This window comes from Lepus europaeus, chromosome 8, assembly GCF_033115175.1.
Source record: "Lepus europaeus isolate LE1 chromosome 8, mLepTim1.pri, whole genome shotgun sequence".
Lineage (NCBI taxonomy): Eukaryota > Metazoa > Chordata > Mammalia > Lagomorpha > Leporidae > Lepus > Lepus europaeus.
In genome coordinates this window covers 110,769,963-110,788,765 of record NC_084834.1, presented here as the reverse complement: position 1 = coordinate 110,788,765, position 18,803 = coordinate 110,769,963, and positions in this window count along the sequence as shown.

Genomic DNA, 18,803 nt, shown 5'->3' with positions numbered 1-18,803 from the left:
ACAGTAACCTTGATTGTAAATGGCCTAAATTTTCTAATTAGATACAGACTGGCTGAATGGGTTACAAAGCAATTCCCATTTATTTGTTGCCAACAAAAAACACACATCACCAACAAGCGTACACACAGAATGAAAGTGAAAGGATGTAAAAAGATATTCCATGCTAACATAAAGCAAAAAAGAGCATGACTAATTATCCTAACATCAGAGAAAATATACTTTTACACAAAAACTATTAAAAGAGACAAAAAAGGACGTCATGTAATAACTAAGGGAAAAATTCAACAGGAAGAAGTGACAATAATAAATTTATATGTACCCAATACCAGGACACCTAAGAAATGATAATGAACCTAAAGGGAGACATATACTCCAACACAATAAAAATGGGGGACTTCAACACCTCACTTTCACCAATGGACAGATCAACTAAACAGAAAATCACCAAAGAAGCAACAGAGCTAATCCACACTATGGACCAAATGGTCCTAACAGATATCTAGAACATTTCATCCCACAGTTACAGAATGCACATTCTTCTTATCAGTGAATGGAACTTTCTCTAGAATAGAACATATGGTAAGCCATAAAGCAAGTCTCAGGAAATTCAAAATAATCAAAGTCATACTATGCATTTTCTTGGACTACAAAACAGTGAAGCTGGAAGTTAACAACTCGAAAATCTCCAGAATATATGCAAACACATAGAGGCTAGGAATATGCTGCTGAACAAAATAAACAGTGGGTCATAGAAGAAATCAAAAGAGAAATTTTAAAAATTTCTGGTAAAGAATGAAGATGGCAATAAAATATGTCAAATCTTATGGGATATAGCAAAAGCAGTTTCAAGAAGGAAGTTTACAGCAATTGGTGTCTACATGAAAAATTGGAAAAATACCAAATAAATGAGCTATCAATACATCTCAAGGATCTAGAAAATCAAAAAGAAATCAAACCCAAAATTATGGGAAGGAAGGATATAATTAAAATTAAAGAAAAAATTTTAAAAATGAAGTAAAAAAATATCAAAGATCAGAGAAATGAAGATCTGGTTTTTTGAACAAGTTGGGTAAATCATCTTCAACAAAGAAAATCCCAGGACTGGATGGCTACTCTACTGAATTCTACCAGACCTTTAAAGAATTAATTCCAATCTTCACAAGTTATTCAAAACAACTGAAGGGGAGGGAATCCTCTCAAATTCCTTCTATGAAGCCATCATCACCTTAATTCCTAAACCAGAAAAAGATACAACACATAAAAGAACTATAGACCAATATCCCAGGTGAAAATAGAGGCAAAAATCCACAACAAAATACTAGCCAGTCGAATCCAACACCACATCTGAAGGATCATGCAACTGAATCAATTAGGATGTATCAATGTTACACATGGATTGTTTTAACATTTGCAAGTCAATAAATATAATACATCACATTAACAAAGAAGAAGAATAAAAACCTTATGATCATCTCAATAGATGCAGAGAAAGCACTTGATAAAATACAATGTCCTTTCATGATGAATACCTTAAGAAAATTGAGTACGGAAGGAACATTCCTCAACACAATCAAGGTAATTTATGACAAAGCCACAGCAAGCATCTTAATAAATGGGGAAAAGCTGGACGCTTTTTGCAAAGATGCTGAACCAGACAAGGATGCCACTTTCACTGTTGATATTCAATATTCCTGAAAGTTTTAGCTAGAGTCATTAGGCAAGAAAAATAAATCAAAGAGATACAAATTGGAAAGGTGGAAGTCAAATTATCCTTATTTTTAAATGACATGATTCTATATATAAAGAATCCAAAATACTCTACTACGTGACTATTGGAACTCATAAAAGCATTTGGTAAAGTTGCAGGATATAAAGTTAACACACAAAAATCAATAGTTTTGTTTACACAGACAATGCCTGGGCTTAGATATAGCTTCTGAGATCAATTCCATTCACAATAGCTTAAGAAATTTAAATATTTTGGAATAAATATAACCAAGGAATTCAATTATCTCCATGATAAAAATTACAAAACATTAAAGAAATAATTTAAGACACTAAAAACAGAAAAAATCTTCCATGTTTATGGGTTGGAAGAATTAATATCATCAAAATGCCCATACTACTGAAAGCAATTTTCAGAGTCAATGTGATCCCAATCAAAATATCAAAGACATTCTTTTCAGATCTAGGAAAAATGAACTAACATTCATATGGAAATACAGTAGGCCCTGAATAGCTAAAGCAATCTTACATAACAAATTCAAAGCCTGAGGAATCACAATACCAAGGCTCACTTGGCCGATCCTCCACCTGTGCACTGGCACCCTGGGTTCTAGTCCCAGTTGGGGTGCTGGGTACTAGTCCCAGTTGCTCCTCTTCCAGTCCTGCTCTCTGCTGTGGCCCGGGAGGGCAGAGGAGGATGGCCCAAGTGCTTGGGTCCCTGCACCCGCATGGATGACAGGGAAGAAGTACCCAACTCCTGGCTTCGGATAGGCTCCGCACTGGCTATAGTGGCCATTAGGGGAGTGAACCAATGGAAGGAAGACCTTTCTTTCTGTCTTACTCTCACTGTCTATAACTCTGTCTCTGTCCCTCTCTCTCACTGCCTAACTCTGCTTAGCAAAAAATAAAAAAAACAAATCATGGAAATTCCAATAAAAACATATATTAAAAAAGACATACTACAGGGCAATTGTTATCAGAATAGCCTGGTATTGGCAAAAAATAGATGTGTAGACCAATGGAACAGAATATAAACTCCAGAAGTCAATCTGCGTATCCATAATCAACTTATCTTTGACAAAGAAGCTGAAATCAATTGCCAGAGGTAGGACAGTCTCTTCAACTAGCGGTGCTCGGAAAACTGAATCTCTGCATGCAGAAGTATAAAACAAGACTCCTACCTTGCACCATACACAAAAATATACTCAACATGAATCAAGGACCTAATACTCTCAAACTACTAGGGAACAATGAGGAGACTCTGCAAGAAATTGGCATAAGCACAGACTTCTTGGAAAAGACCCCAGAAGCATAGCAATCAAAGCCAAAATTGACAAATGATATTAAATCAAGCTGAGAAGCTTCTGTATTACAAAGAAACACTCATCAAAGTGAAGAGGCAACCAAAACAATGGGAGAACATATTCGCAAACTATGCAAATGATATAGGGTCAATATTTTTTGAATCTATAAACAGCTCATGAAGTTCAACAACAAAAAGCCAAATAATCCAGCTAAGAAGGGGCAAATGACTTTAATAGGCATTTTCCAAAAGAAATTCAAATGGCAAACAGACACATGAAAAAAATGCTCACAATCAGTAGCTATCAAGGAAATGCAAATCAAAACCACAGAGGTTTCATCTCACCCCAGTTAAAATGGCTTGCATACAGAAACCACAAATAATAAATGCTAGCAAGGATGGGAGAAAAAGTTTCTTAATCCACTGCTGGTGATATATAAATGGTCCAGCCACTGTGAAAGAAAGTATGGAGATACTTCTGACATCTGAGTACAGATCCACCATATGACCCAGACATCTCACTCCTGGGAATTTACCCAAGGGAAATGAAATCAGCATTGAAAGAGTGATCTGAACACTCATGTTTATTGCAACTAAGATAAGGAATCAACCCAGACTACTGTCAATTGAGGACTGGATAAAGAAATCATGGTATATATACACAATGGATACTACTCATACATTAAAAAATGAAATCCTGTCTTTTGTCACAAAATTGATGCAAGTGGAAACCGTGATACTTAATGAAATAAAGAAGTCCCAAAAGGACAAATACCATGTTTTCCTTGATCTGTGGTAACTAATAGAGTAACAAAAATGAAATGTATAGGAGTGAAATTGACATTTTGAGATTCTATGATTATATACAGCCCTTGTCTCAACTGTTAAGAAAGTGTTTTTTCCTTTATACAATTTGTTGAATTCTTTACTTAGTGTAGAGTTAATCTTATGAGAATAAAGTCAACTGAAAAATAGATCTTTGTAAAAATTAAGAGTGGGAATAGTAGAGGGAGGTGGAAAAGGGGTGGGAATGTGGGCAGGAGAGAATGTAGGGTTGGAAGTATCACTGTATGTTCCTGAATGTTTATATAGAAAATACATGAAATTTGTGCAACTTAAATAAAATTATAAAAAGTAACAAAATTTGATTTCTATGATCATCTGAGAGGAATATGATCAATTTTCACCTATCAAAGGTGCCTTCTGAAAATTTTTCTTCTTGTGCTGTGTTCCACAGATTAGATCTCATCTACCATACCTTTACACTTTTCATTAAAAATGTAAGATCTTTGAGCAAATCCACACAGAGCTATTAAATTCTCATCTTATTTCTTCCTTATTTACATAGTTGAAGCAAACCTATTAGAACCATTTTTCAGTTAATCATGATATAAATATCAAGCACTATCAGCACAAGGAAGGGTCATTTCAGAAATGTTCAGCTACTACCAACTGAGAAATTCTCACCTAACCCATTGCACTGTGAAATTGGGTAGAAGAAATACCATGATTAACGCAAAGTTTCCAGGTGTCTCAGAACTGTCATGGAAATAAGGACTCACTTTTTATAAACAACTTGTGAACTTAAATTCACAAATATTCAAGCTGAAATCATTAAGTAATTTTTGAAAATTCCAGTTTCTGTTTTACAAGATGAGGAAAATCATGATAATTTTTCCTTGAACCACATCAATTTACTTTTCAAAAGCACAGAATATGAGCAACTTGCTAATAGGCCTAGAGATTAACATAAGAGTCTCAGAAAAAAAAAAAATCCTATCCCCTAGTATAAGTTGAGTATTCTTTGCTGTCTGTTTCCTCCCTGCTTTTTACACCACACACCATGGATAGACTCTGTCTACAAATATATTCACATGGAAGTACTGAGATCAAACAAAAATTGAGTGAAAAAGAAAGGATAAAGAAAACACACTACTGTGCTTCTTTAAATCTCCACCTAGTATTTCCTGAAATAAGATTTCTTAGCTGGGAAGTTAGCAGAAATGACATGAGTGAATTTCACAATATTTTTAAGGGAATTAGATAAAAACAATTCATGAGGAAGAAGCACTTTGTTTTTTAATAGACATCAATAGCTTATAGAATCTGAGTCTAGTGACTGAAGTTTCCCCTACATTAAAAAAAAATCTTGTTTATCTTTTAAAATTAAATAAGCTTTTGAGCTAACAATCCAAATTTTCTTTTCTAACAATACTTTTTTCTGTATTAAAATGTATCAGAAAACAGTAAAGAAGATTTAAGAGAAGTGGGATAAACCGAATTAAAGCATACTTAATCTGTTTTCAACTACTGCAATTCTTTTAAAAGGGTAATTATTAAAAGTAAGACTACATGAATTTTTTTTAAATAATTCACTTTACTTAATTTGATATAGAGCTTTACAGTTCACCAGAACCTCAGAGCCATAAGTTCTATAAGATTAAAAGCAAGTGGTAAGTGTTTCTGTGTCACTGTAAATGATCTCTTTAAGGAGGAAAAAGACAATAAAGAAGAAAAAAATACTACCAGGCAATGAGGTTGAGTAATGGACTCTTAGAAAAGGCAAAATCAGACTCCAGTTAAAACCATAAATTGAGATGCTGCATTATTCTCTTTCTAGGCAACCACATATAAATTTGAACTGCTGCTTGTAAGTAGGGGGTTCTATTGTGAGACCATGCAATGTGCATAGATATTTAGCAATTTATCATTGATGTTAAAAAGTATTATTTAATGTGCAGTGGAACACTATAAATTGTACATGGTAACACTCTCATAAATTGGACTTATAATAATAATCTGTGGGCTAATGGGGCAATGAGTTTCTAAGCAAAGGAGAGCACTGTGATAAACTCCATTGAAGTTAAGGACCATGTTGAATCGCAGCTTCCACACATAGAGCTTAATACCCACTGCTTTAAAAATTACGGGTATAATCTTGAAATCGTAGTAAGCAAATCGGAAAGAAACACAGCAAAGACTAATCAAAATTTGAAATTTGTACTATAAAAAGAAGACAAATCTCATTTGTCAAAATCTGGAGGTGGGAAGTTTCCCAGTGGTGAGCCCAGCAGGCCCCAAGCCAATCACATTATTTCTGTTCCCTGTGAAACAATTGCCCACCCTATGCCTTTTATATTTCCTTGATTCTCTCTGCCCTAATGTGCTTGAGATATCTCTCACCTAAACAATATTAAAGAATTGTATCTGTGTTGGTGATTATTTTCACAGTGGCATCTCCACAGTGAGTTACGAACAAAAAATACAGGAGCAATGCATGTTCAGAATGTATAAAATGCCACAGCACAAGTGGCCATACAAAGAGCAAGCCATTGGAGCAGACTTCATGCAGAACTCATCCTCAGTGCTTTAGTTTGCCTCCTACTTAATCCACATTTATAAAATCACTAGAACTCAGAGGGTACCTTTTATCTTATTTCTCACCCCTCTTCTTTCTGAAGAAAGCAAGAAAAAGATTAGGTAGGCTATCTAGCCTCACTGTTGCACACTGACCCCCTCAAAAAATCCACAAATCCAAAAGGATATAAATTATAATGTCTAGAATATTGAGACATACAGGCAGACATAACAGGAAGATACAAGAACACAGATACTGTGAGAAGCACAGGCCCTGGGTCAAATCAATTGAGCAAGAGCTGAAAACAAGTACTGGACAAACTTCTACATTGTTTTCAAGTCGTTAGTTCTTCAGACAAAATTGGAAACCCTTACACGCTGAAAATTTTCAAAACTCAGTAGGGCAGTGTTCCAAACACCACACACTTGGTCAATTTATGATTCTCCACTGCTACCAAGAAAATGAGTTAAATGATGAAATTATGACTCAGAAAGGTAGAATTCCAGACAAAAATTCCAGAATATGTGGAATGGTGGGATTCTTGAGTCTGTTTGGCACCAACAGCCAACTCTGGGGATGCTCAGCTTTTGAAATAGGTCCAGCAGCCAAAGCCCATCTAAATCTGCCTGGGCAGAAAATTTGGGAATGTCTAATTCAACATGTCATAATACCCTTTACTCACATTGCAAATTGCCCAAACAGATACTTTTGGATGAACCTGCCTTTCCTGGCTGGCTTTTTGTTTCAGAGTAAAGGAGCATCCTTTAGTAGAACTCTCGTTGCTGTCTCTTCCATTCTCCCTAGATGAGAATTACATTTTCTCCTTGATTACTTTGAGAGAGAGGGAGAATGTCCAAGCTGACTTGTCCTTTCTTTTCATCTCTTGACAGCCTGCTTGCCCCTGGAGAGGATTTTCATTGATGTGCTTCAATCTACATACAATGCTGAGCAGAAAGTCCTTTGTTCCTGCCTGGAGACCCCATGAATTATCCAGCAGTACCTGGGATAAGCCTGTGTGCTTCTCTGCTTCTGTTTTAGAAAGCATATTTTGATCATATCCTTAAGATATATTCTTTAATATCTCTAAAGAAATAAAACTGATTATTTTTTCATTTATCTGTCTCCTTTTTCATCTATGAATTTGTTAAAAAGGCATGTAAGTAATAAAGAGGTATGTCAGTATTTACTTCCTCCAGCTCAAATAAATATGTCATTTTGATATTAATACAATTGGTCTTATTAATATGCATGAGAAAGATGAAGCTAAGCTCTTACGTACCTATTCAAGGTCACATTTAATCCACATACTTACATTTTTGGAAGAAATGATAGGCAGCTCTCATAATGAAAGCTACTGATGAAGGAGTCGAAATATCAAGGTGAGTGATCTGCAACATGATTACACCTGTAGTTCCATTTGCTCACTCACCATGAGCAGTGCTTAGTAATTTTATTTTAAAAATTAAAAATATTGTATTAAAATGATGGAATTCCATAAACTATTTTCTGCAAGTAACACACCAGTCAATTCACATACACATAGACACATGCATGAAGGCAATTAGAAATAACAGAGAAAAAAACAATAGGTCACAGAAAAAAGTTAAAAGTGATATTCAAAAATATCTTGGGATAAATGAATATAGAAGGAGAACATACCAAAATATAGGCTGAAACAAAATCAGTTCCAAGAAAGAATCCTATAGAAATAAAAGTTGGCGGAATGAAGGAAACAGAATGAAGATCAGAGAAGTCAGTGAAATAGGGCCAAGAAAAATAATAGGAAAACTCAATGAAACTAAGAGTTGCTTTTTGGAAAAGATAAACAAAATCAACAAAACTGAGGGGGTCGGGAGAGAGAGAAAGAAACTCAAATAAAATCAGAAATGAAAGAGGAGATACCTCAACTGATAATACAGAAATACAAGGGACCATGAGAGGATACTGTGATCACTTACACATCACTGGGTATTCTAGAAGAATTGCATAAACTGCTTTACACATACAACCCACCAAGAATGGATCATGATGAAATAAAAATCTCAGTAGATAAATAATGACTTAGGAGACTGAAACAGTAATAAAATGTACACCACCAATGAAAAGCCAAGGGACTGATGACTTTATTGCTGAATTCTACCAAGCATTTAAAGAACTAATACTAACCCTCCTTGGACTTTTAAGAACACAAATTTCAAGCTCATTTTATAAGGTGAGAATTACCATGATACCACAGCCAAATATACAAGGCAACAATGGAAAAAGCTAGAGAAAAACCTCCCTGATGAACATAGGTATAGATATCCTCAACAAAATATTAGTGAAACAAATTCAATAGCACATTAAAAGGATAATTCACCATGATCAACAGGAGTCCCAGGGTTGCAAACATGGTTCCACATACACAACTCTGTAAATGTGATACAACACATTAACATCATGAAATATAAGTAACATGATGATCTCAACAAATGCAGAAAAAAAAAAACATTTGACAAAATGTATTATTTATTTGAGACAAGAAAAGAACTCTCAATTCATTAGGTATTGAAACATGTTTTGAAACAGTAATATTCATATGCAAGAAAAACCCTGCTTCTAACCTACTCAAGGATGAATACTTGAATTTTTTTTCCTAAGATCAGGAACAAGAATAAGGATGCTCATATGCATCACTTTTATTTAACATAGTACTTGAAGTTTAATCCAGAGCAAATAGGCAAAAGAAATAAATAAAAAGGCATCCATAGTAGAAAGGAAAAGGCCAAATTATCCCTGTTTACAGACAATATGATCTTATGTATAGAAAAATCCTAAAGATTTCACTTAAAGACTATCATTAAATTATAAAAAGGGGACGGTGCTGTGGCACAGTGGGTTAAAACCCAAGCCTGCAGTGCCAGCATCCCAAATGGGCATTGGTTTGAGTGCTGGCTGCTCTACTCTGATCCAGCTCTCTACTAAGACTGAGAAAGCAGTAGAAGATGGTCCAAGTCCTTGGGCCCCTGCAACTGCATGGGAGACCCCGAGAAAGCTCCTGGATCCTGATTGGCTGAGATTGGCTCAGCTCTGGCTGTTGTGGTCATTTGGGGAGTGAACCAGTGGATGGAAGACCTCTCTCCTTCTCTGGCTCGCTCTCTCTCTCTCTCTCTGTAACTCTTTCAAATAAATAAAACAAATAAATTATAAATAAATAATAAGCACAAAATAAGTGAACTTATAAAATACAAAACCAAAATGCTAAACTCAGGAGCATTTCTACACACAATGATGCAAAAAAGAAATCAAGAAAACAATTCTACTTACACTAGCTGCAAATTAAAATAGGAATAAATTAGGGGCCTCGTTAGTGCAGTAGGTAGCACGTCAGTCTCATAAAATAGGAATAAATTTAACCAAGGGGGCAAAAGATTTATACTCTCTAAACTATGAAACACTGATGAAAGAAACTGAAGAGGATACAAGTAAATGGAAAAATATTCCATGCTTATAGTTTGGAAGAATTTATATTGCTAGAATGTCCATTCTGTAGGCCAGCATTGTGGTGCAGCAGGCTAAGCCAACACTTGTGAGGCCAGCATCCCATATCAGCACTGGTTTGAATCCCGGCTACTCCATTTCTGATCCAGTCTTCTGCCAATGTGTCTGGGAAGGCAGCAGATGATGTCCCAAGAATGTAGGCCGCCACCACCCATGTCAGAAAGCTAGATGGAGTTCCAGGCTCCTGGTTTGATTTGTTTCAGCCCCAGTCATTGCAATCATTTGGGAAGTGAACCAACAGATGGAAGAAAAATCTCTCCCTCTTTCTCTCCATCTATCTGTAAATCTGCTTTTCAAATAAATAAAATAAATTGTTAACAACTAAAAAAGCATCCATCTTACCTGCTATAGTTTGAATGTTTGTCAAAAAAAAACTCATGTTGGAAACTTATTCCTTAGTGCAACAATACTGGTAGCTGTGGCCTAACAAGTGGTGATTAAGACATGAGGGCTCTGCTCTCAGGAATGGATTAATATTGTTATTGCTGGAGTGGGTTTGTTAAAAAGAAAGAAAAAAGTTGGAGGTATCACATTAAGTGACTTCTAAATATGAAACATGACACTAGTATAAAGACAGACATATACATCAACACAGCAAAGTAAAAAGACCAGTAATAGATCCACACATTTTTGAACAATTGATTTTCAACAAAGATGGCAAGAATTTACAATAAGTAGGGTCTATCCAATAAATGATGTTGAGACAACTGCCTATCCACACCCAGGAGAATTAAGTTAGACCCTCATTTCATATCATATAAAAAACTATAATCAAAAGGGATTAATGACTTAAATATAAAATCTGAAACTATAAAGCTATTAGAATAACATAGGGATAAATATTGATATTGATCTGAGCAATAATTTAGGGGATATGAACCAAAAGCACTGGAAACAAAAGCAAAAATGGATAAACAGGATGACAATAAACTTAAAAAACATTCTGCACAGCCAAGGAAAGATTCAATAAAGTTAATAGACCTTTTGCAAGTGGGAGAAAATATCTGCACACTACACATCTGATAAATATAGAACCCAAATTATGTAAGGAATTCAATTATATAGTAGGGAGACAAATGAGTTAATTAAAATTAGGCAAAGGAAGTGAATAGATATTTCTCAAGATAAGACACACAAATGGCCAAAAGGCATACGAAAAAAAGTTCAAAATCATTAATTATCAGATAAATGTGAATTAAAACAGAATAAGCTATTACCTCACACTTGTTAGCATGACAACTATCAAAAAGAAAAATGATAGCAAGAGTTAGCCAGGATGTGGTGAAAAAGGAACCATTGTACACTGTTGGTAGAAAATGGAAAAAGGTGTAGCCAGTTTGTATGTGTCTCACATTGGAGTACATGGGTTTGATGGCCCAGCTCCAGCTCCTAACTTCAGCTTCCTGGTAATGTAGACACTAGGAGGCACCAGTGATACCTCAAGTAACTCAGTTCTGGCAATCCATTTTGGAGACCTGAATTGTGTTCCTAGCTCTCAGCTTTGGAACTGGCCCTGTCCAACCATTGTGCATTTGGGGAGTAAATCAGTAGATGACATCGTGCACTCTCTCTCTTTCAAATAACATTAATTAATTACTTAATTACTTAATACCAAAAATAAAATGTTTAAAAGTTGAACTCAGAGAAGTAGAGAGTAGAATCGTTACAAGGATCTGAAGAGTGGTACAAAGAAATGGACAAAGGCTACAAAATTTAATTTAAATAGGAGGAGTAAGTTCCAGAGTTCTACTGTACAACATGGCAATTATAGTTAATAATAATAATATTATTATGGATGGTAATAATACTCTCTCATTTCCACAAGGTATGCTGCATTCTCTGACTCTGTTTTATTTTCATCGTAGATGTTATCTCTGTCTGACATACTATAAGTTTATTGGTTTATTTTTTTTCTTTTTGCCATCCATCCCTCCAGAATATAAATTCATTGAGAGTGGGAATGTGTACTTGTTCATTCACCTCCAGTGGTGATGGTCACGTAATTTGAGTACAGACTCAATAGAAGCTTCCTTAGAAAAAAAATAAAAAGAACTGTGTTGCAGACTATTAGGCATGATGCTGAAATGATGTGTGCAAAATGGTAAGATGCACAAGAAAATGAAGTTTCTTCAATACAATATTCCATGCATATCATATTTTTTATAATAGTTCTGTAGAATATTGAAAAACACCACTGAGGATGATATCAGTGGTCATTTTAACCATACCTGAATTGCTGCCACATGTTTATGAACAAAAATGGGTAAATATGAAAATTTAATAGCTTTTAATTCACAATGGTGGAAACATTCATATTTTCATGTTTTCTTTATATTTTTGTGTATTTTTACTCCTTCAAAATCTGATCTATATCAATTGTATCCTTCCTATAAATGGAATAGCAGAGAACCATGATTTTGCCATTCATTGTTAAATCCTTTATAAAATATTCCATAAAATGGAAATTGATTTGAAGAACACTGTTATTAACACAATATGCCTTTCTGGGTATTGCATTTAGTGAAAAATATTGAAGCTAAAATCATAAACTACAAGTAAATGAATGATGTTCCAGAGTATTATTTCCTCTATAATATAATAAAAAGAGCCATTTATTTTCAATTACTTTTGCAAATCTTACTGTTATATCCTAGAGTTTTCTCCTGGCTCTTCAGTTATGCCTTCTGTCTTTCTAACTCTTACTCAGTAAGTTCTTTCTTTCCTTTCTCTGAGCATAAAAAGAAAATTATATTTTATTGAAGTCACTTAACTTCCTACTCTTTTCTGAACTCATGCAAAAAAATATAATATCCTACTCCACCAAGCTCACAGAACTACTGACATCTTATTTGTGAAAAGCACTTTGTGAACTCTAAATCATTATATGATCATTAGGTCTCATTATTATTCTCTAGGAGAAAAACTATTCTCTGAAAATTTGTGATGATTTTATAGGGAAGAATATGTGGGAGAAAATTAAATAAAAATACAGATGCTAGGAGAGGCAGATTTTTCCACTAATCATAGAGAATTAGACAAGTAACAGGAAATACTGAGCTGAAGCTCTGCTCCAGTGCTTTGACAAAAATTTCTTTCCTTTTATAAAACTTTTTAAAAGTTCGTTTTCTTTTATTTGAAGCGCAGAAAGGCAGAGACAGAAAGAGATTTTCCACCTGTTGGCTCTCTCCCTAAATGCTCACAACAGCGAGGGTTAAACCAGGAGCTCAGATCTTCATCTGGGTCTATGTGAGTGGCAGGTATCCAAGCACATGAGACATCACTGGTTACTTTCTTAGTATACACATTAGCAGAAAGCTGGCTCAGAAGCAGAGCAAGGACCCAAACAAAGAACTCTGCTATGGGATGTGGATTTCCTATGTGGGGGTCCGACACCTGTCCTTTGGTCTGTAATTTCCTTGTCATGAATGCATAGCAAATTCATTTCATATGACTCAGAGAGAATCATTTATTCCTTTTAATAGCAATGATATGATATCTAAGTTTCATATTGATAAAAGGTTTATTTGGGAATAAATAATGCACAAAAAAGAATCTTGGAGTTGCTTATGAAAATAATTTCAGTAAACTCAGAAATGGCAAGCGAGTGTTTGGGATTTTTATGTTTCTGATACTTACGAATCTGAAAAAAAATCAGTCAAGTGACTCAAAGAAAAAAATTTTAAAAAATTGTTTTTAAAATATACTTACAGAAATAATGGAAGATATTAAAATTATATAGAAACATGGACATTGTAATCAGAAATATTTCACTTGGAGACTACATTTTTTAATTAATGACATTCTATGAAGAAAGGCTAAACATATTCCTAGATATGGCGATAATATTATTCTATCTAAAAGATAAAGTGGAATCTACTCTGATTGATTAGCTTTTCTTTTTTTATTGATTTTGTTTCTTTACAGAACAAAAAACAGTTTGTGTTAAATTGAAATAATGATATGAAACTGAAAAGGTAACATAGTAGCAGAGAGCTATCTATGCATAAAAGAACATATCCTATCTGTTATTTGCTTCTTCATTTACAATCAGTTCAAATCTAGATATATTCATGGAATGCATACCATGTATAAGACATCATCACAAATAAAATCTTTCCTTGATTATATTTCAAATTATCTTAGACTAAAACTTTTCAAAATTAAAATCTGTATTTTTAATATGCAACAATTAGCAATTAGTTATTCCATAACTATTTGCATGAATTTGTTCTGTGAAGATTTAAATGTGACTTTTCAACTTTAACATCACCTAGTTTAAGTGTTCAGTGTATGGAATGATTTATTTTTCTGATACCATCTGCAAAGAATATTTATTCTACCTTCTTTCCATCACCTCCTGAAAACAGTTGCATTTATCACAAGGGACTTGGAATATAAAAGTTTGTCTGTTAATGCTACATCCAAGGCACCCATCACACTGCCACTTAGTAAGGATAAAGAATAAATGAACAAAGTAAATTTCAAACATTTCATTAGGTATCCAAAATACTTGCTAAATGAAAAGGGAATATATTCCAAGTTAACATAGAGATTTATCCTACCTATAAACCAATTTCCATCAGGAAGATTTTATAATTTGGCAAAGTATTCTAAAGCTTATTTGAGAAAAGTAAGAATAGCAAAAGTAGTTAGAAAAGGCTGTTTAGTGGGGTGCTTGCTTATATGTTAAAATAAAAGCTGAAATTCGTGTTATCAAAAAAACTTAAGCTCAATGTAAGTATAAGAGTATGGAATAAGAGACCGGATATATTAGGATTTGTGTATATAATAAAAGTAGCAACACTAATAATATACCAAAACTTTTTTCCAACATATTATATTTGAATAACTGATTAACCACTTAGCGAAATTAAATCTTTCTTCATATCTTATCCCAAAATGATTTTTAAGTTTTCCAAACAAATCTAATAATATAAATATTAAACCCGTAGGAGAGTATATGTTAAACTGTTATAGTAGGCAATGATTTTCTGAGAATATAATGGTAGATTAACTCATAAAAGAAAAAGGTCAGTTGATGTAAGTATGTAACATTTTAACATATCTATGTTTAAATGTAGTTAATAGAACCCAAAGCAGATGACCGAAGTGAAGGAGAGAACTGCAACAAATATGAAAGTTAATACAGTTATCCCTGCATATTTGTGGTGACTGGTTCTAGGGAATCCTCCCAAAGCCCACATAAAAACAGTAAAACTCATACATGTTCAACTGCCTTACATAAAATGGCCTAGCATTTGAAGATAACCTACTCACACCCTCCTGTATGCTATTTAAATCAGCTCTAAATAACTTAAGTTACCTAGTAAGATGTAAAAGCTATGTAAGTAGCCGTTATACAACATCATTTAGGGCATAATGACAAGGGTACATGCTCAGTATAGATGTAACTTTTCCAGAAAATGTGAACCCACAGCTCATAGTATCCATGGATAAGGAGGGACAAATGTATGCCCTTAATAAATAATGAGATGTACAAATTAATTAAAGAAATAACTTCCTTATACACAGTATTTCAACAAAAGTCATAATAAAATCACTTATATGTCGGTTGAGGGATGAAGAACACTACAGAAAATCTGTGACATTACTAATGAAGACATTTAGAATGGAAAACATAAGATTGTCCATCTATTAAGTTTACAATTTTTTTTGTAACAAAGAACAACTTCCCATTGCTATATAAGATCAATGATACAAACTTTCTTATGGCTGACTGGTGAACAGCTATATGGGTCTGACCTTATGGTACAGAACTTTTGATGGGAAGTAGGACATAATCTTTCCTTACTAGTGTGTAAAGCTTCTGAAATCTGGCCTTCATATTCTAGTCTTAGAAAAATGTCTTGGTCAAAGCAGTACCAAAACTACCACCAAGGAACAAATTCAAAAACGGGCCTTTTTCTATTTTCATCACATGCTTATGCAGTTCCACAGTTCCTTTCCTCAAACCAGATGAATATTTTTTAAAATTCCTCCTCCCCCCTTCACTTCCTTACTCAGAAATGGCAAGCTGACCTCTTCCGCACTCCATGAGGAAACTACTCTCAGTCTCCTGGCCCAGGGGCATCACGTCCTTCTACGTTTCCTCTGCGGTCCCCTAGTCTGCACCCACAAACTTAAAAAGAATGAAAATGGACAACCAGAATCTTAGGGAGAGGGAAATGACACAAAAGGAAAGAGAAATAGATTGAAGGATGAGAAGGTAAAGTTTCCTTCCAGAGTCAGGATGAAAGACTCAAGAATACTCCTAAGTTAATAATTTGTGTTGTCAGATAAAGAAAAAAAAAAAATACCGTCCACAATTGTACAAAGAAAGCCACAATACAGCATTTAAATAAAGCAAAACATTGGATTTTATTTCTTTAAAAAAAAGATTTATTTATTTACTTGAAAGACAGTTATAGGGAGAAAAAGAGAGGGTGGGATGGGAGGAGGGGGGAAAGAGTGGAAGAGAGAAGAGGCAGGTAGGGAGACAGAGATCGTCCATCCACTGGTTCACTCCCCAAATGGCCTTAAAGACTGGGGCTGGGCCAACTGGAAGCCACGAGTGAGGAGCTTCTTCTGGGTGTCCTAAATAGGTGCAGGGGCCCACTACTTGGGCTATCTTCCACTGCTTTCCCAGGAGCATTAGCAGGGAGCTAGATAGAAAGTGGAGCATCTGGGACTCAAACCAGTGCCCATATGGGATGCTGGCACAGCAGATAGCAACTTAACACGCTACACCATAGCACCGGCCTTGCATTTGATTTCCATGTCTATCAGTGGGCTAGAGATTAAGCAAACATCAAATCATTCACACAGGAAATATTCAGGGATTATATCCCATATTTGAATAATAATTGATGACACGAGAAGAGTCTAAGTAGGAAAAAATCGTAACAGAAAATGCATTTCCATTACCACAATATTTTTTACATGGAGAAAACTAAAGGACAAAGGAAAGACACCATAACCATTATTACAGCTATTCTAGGCTTTTTCTTGATTCGTTGTACATTATGTATCTTTGACAACTCTGCAAGTAAACATATTTTAAAAATTTTTAAAGGCAAACAGAGAAGATGGGAAAGTGACCCTTTAGAATATTGGCTTTCATTTCCACTCTGTATTTATACTAGTCTGAGAAGGGAGACTACTTACCAGTCAACCCAAGTTACTAAGAATTAAACCTGTAAATTTTCTTTCATTACATACAGTTAAGCATTGGCATTGCTGTTGTCTTTCTCTCTGCTGTTATTTTAGCAGGAAGAGAAAACAGGGTAATCATGAATCTAAACTTGGGATGGTGACTGACAGTGTGTTAGCAAAAGACACTCATTTTACCTAGCACAGTATAAAGAGAGGCCACAGAACTCATTTATCTTCCAATATTGTCCCGATTCTAAATGAGAGGTGAAATAGCCATGCATCAGTCTACGTCTCTAATGTCACAGTTCCAATTTAACAAGTTCCTGAGAAGATAAATCTTTGAATAGATCCTGCATAAGTAACATATTGTTATGATTCTGTTAATAAAGCATGAACAATTAGCCTAGCGAATTCTAGAATCTTTTTTCATTGTGTTATTTTTAAATACTGAACATATACAAAAATATTTTTGAGGATGTTTAAGGTACAAGAAAATAACAATGAAAATCAACCAAATTGCCAGTTAAAAAAAACACAATATCCTGACTTTTGAATTTTCTATGTAACCTTCTCTCCTTTGTGCCAGTATCAGGCTGTTTTGATTACAAGTGCCCCCTAGTATGTCTTCAAATCTGGTATTGTGATATCTCTGGCTTTGTTTTTGTTGGGCATGGTAGATCTCTATTATCAGTAGGCGGTTGAGCATGATCTCACAGGCTGACATGATCACAGCATCAGCCCTTCTCTGCCATGGTGAACCAGCCACCCAATGTGAGCCCTCACAGTGCCCAGGCACCTCACCCATGCAGGCCCCTGCACCACACATAGGATCAGCACACTCCTCAGTGTGAGAACCAAACCCTCGAGCTCTGAAGCCAGACACAGTGGTTGCCCAAAGATCTAGCCACCCTATCACATGCCTTATGGCACAGTCAGGAAGTCCACAGTCACAGGGAGCAGAGGACCCACCCTCAGCCCCACAATCATCCCCCATCCACAGAAAGAGCCAAGAAACTCCCAGAGGCAGCTGCCTAACCTATAAGGGGATGATCAGTGCTCCGTCTTGGCCTGTCCATTGAGGGCACCTTGATAGTTTGAGGAAGGGGAGTGCTTCATGGACAAAGTGAGTATCCTATCTCCCGCTAATCCTCTAATGGGCACCAGAGACTTATTCTTCTAATTAAATTCCCCAGTTGTACGTGCGTGCAGCAGCCACTATTCACCTTATTAAGATGGCTTTTCCTCCCTGCTAGTTGTGTGTTTTGCTCCAAGAAGATGGCAACCCTACCAGCTACCAACTGTGGGAGTTGCTGGGGGTTTCCTGCTCACTGCTGTGTGATTGTAATGCCCCAACCACACCCCATCCCTCCTCTCCAAGGTGTATCTTTTGGTGTAGAATTTGCACTACAAACTGCTTCGGTTATTTTCCTGTGGTCAGAATCAGCTTGTCTTTTCCCTACTCAGCCATCTTGGATCTTCTCCCTCTTGAAATTCTTAATGGTTTTGTATTGAACTTGTGTTTTGTTAATGAAATGTGATGGAACAATGTATCACAGGATTGAGCAGAAGATATATGTGCAATATGTGCATCTGCTATTCCTTGCTATGCAACAATTTACATGTAATATTCACAGTGACCTCTGAGCACAGAATGCTAGTGGGCCGGATGCTTGGGAATTTAGGGGAATTCAACCAATTATAAGGCAGATTTGTTATGTCTATCAT